Source organism: Rhagoletis pomonella, unplaced genomic scaffold, assembly GCF_013731165.1.
Source record: "Rhagoletis pomonella isolate Grant_MI unplaced genomic scaffold, Rhpom_1.0 Rhpom_scaffold_00001, whole genome shotgun sequence".
Classification (NCBI taxonomy): Eukaryota; Metazoa; Arthropoda; class Insecta; order Diptera; family Tephritidae; genus Rhagoletis; species Rhagoletis pomonella.
The window spans coordinates 81,372,026-81,372,374 of NW_023458555.1; the positions used below are offsets into that span (position 1 = coordinate 81,372,026).

The 349-nt window shown below is 39.5% G+C and overlaps 1 protein-coding gene across 1 annotated transcript in view; it reads right to left on the reverse strand.

The window, feature by feature from the left end:
- The window catches only part of LOC118748034, a gene marked incomplete at its 5' end in the record, with an annotated part of 366,474 nt that overhangs the window by 228,870 nt on the left and 137,255 nt on the right, over positions 1-349 (reverse strand).

The window sequence follows — 349 nt, forward strand, 5'->3', positions numbered from 1 at the left end:
AAATCTTATTCGCATACTATTGTAACCTTTCAATTCGAATATCGTAAATTCCTTAATGTTGTAGTTTCGAAGTTTGTAAGCGACGATACGAGGTGACCCGAGCGCGCCAGCCTAAGGTTTTTTAGTCTTCTACTGACCGCCACCGCTTTTACATCGTTAATTTTCAAATCCGCCCCTCTGGCACCTTGAATTAGAATTTTCTTTGTAATCAAACATATTGGAGAATAAACACTTGAGATTCATAGATTGTAAAGCAAATTGTAGCTCTTTTCGTTACGCATTTACATGCATACGGTTTAGGCAAGTGCACTCTGCACGTACGCAACAAGTGGACGTAAGTACTCGAACA